This window comes from Staurois parvus, unplaced genomic scaffold, assembly GCF_062004578.1.
Source record: "Staurois parvus isolate SC_StPar_1 unplaced genomic scaffold, SC_StPar_1.0 ptg000154l, whole genome shotgun sequence".
Lineage (NCBI taxonomy): Eukaryota > Metazoa > Chordata > Amphibia > Anura > Ranidae > Staurois > Staurois parvus.
In genome coordinates, this window is record NW_028317950.1 from 24,132,244 (window position 1) to 24,133,745 (window position 1,502).

A 1,502-nucleotide genomic window follows, 5' to 3' on the forward strand; every position below is an offset into this window, starting at 1 on the left:
GAAGGAAGGGGAAAGAGAGGGAGAGAAGGATGGAAGGAAGAGAGGGTAGGAAAGAAGGAAGGGAAGGGTGGAAGGAGGAAAGGAAGGGAGGGAGAAAAAGAAGGTAAGGGGGGGAAAGGGAGGGAGGGGTGGGAGGAAGGAAGTTCGGACTCACATGTATGGCCCACAGCTCACATGCTCAGTCAGAAGCATCACAGAGCTACCGGCTGCTCTGTATACAAATTCCCGCCCACACATCCTCTTCTGCATGGCACAGACTGGAGTGTGGTCAGGCACAGAGGGAAGCAGAGCAGATCCAGTCTCTCTCCTATTGGTGCAGAAAATGGGGGGAGGGGCTGGGTACCGAAGAGCACATGGGGGGGCAGAAAGAAATTGAAGGATTGGGGATGATCAGTGCAGATGTTGGGGCAGTTACAAGCACCGATTTCCCTGTAGGGCTTTCAGTGAAACAGCTGGAAGCCACGTCTCCTCTCCCTCCTGTGCGGGCGAGTAGGTAACCCTATTATTATATATTAATACATAGACTATTTATTAAAGTTGTTAAAGCCTTGCTTGTACATATAGTTCGTGATTATATTTGTACATATTTCCCTGTTACAGATGCAGGCTGTGCACCCTATTAGTCCTGCACAGAGATTGTATTGTACTGCTGCTTTCTCAGGTCAAGTCGGTGGGTCATATCAGACCCATAAGAATTTGAAGTACATCATAAAACATCTCAGTGGCTTATCCTTAAATTAATTTTTTTTTTCAGCAAATTTGGACATTGTAATTAGGAGACAAAGCTTTTTACTGCTGCCTGAACTATAAAGTGTATCAAAACATTTTAGATAAAGTAGAGAGTGGTCCTCTTTCAATCCATTCAAACTCCCAAAAAATTCTGGCGCCAAAACTTTTGTATCAAAGACACCAATAGGTAATTCATAACGTACCAATACAGACCGTTCTGAAAGTGAAAATAATAAAATGCACACCCTCTCATTCACTTTCTGCTAAACAGGTTTTTCTCCCATACCCAGGATTCCTAACATTTTGAAGTGAGTATCACGATCACAATCTGAATCAATACAATACAATTTTGTTTCCTTTTTCATATGACTTTATCTAAATACTTAAAGTGACACTACAACGACAGAAGTACAGGGGCTGCCATTGCTTTCCTCTTTATAATATTTACATGTCTGGTGGCAATAGCTTTTGTCTATATAGGTGTCAGAATTCATTATCTCATTTCTTGTTCCAGGTCAGTGATTTAGGACAGATGGAAGCCAATGCATCAACTTGACAGCTAGGCATCTAGCACTTTCAGAAGGAATGGTCAGCAGTGACAGCCCCATGATTCTCTCATAACCTGTTTCCTGTTACATACCAGCAGCACTGTGATACTCAATTCTGTACACTTTCAAGATTGATAGTTAATAATAGAGGTAATAATGAATGTCACAGAAATGCCACTGGATAGTTCTAGAGCATGTAGGAATAAAAAGATCAACACAAAAACA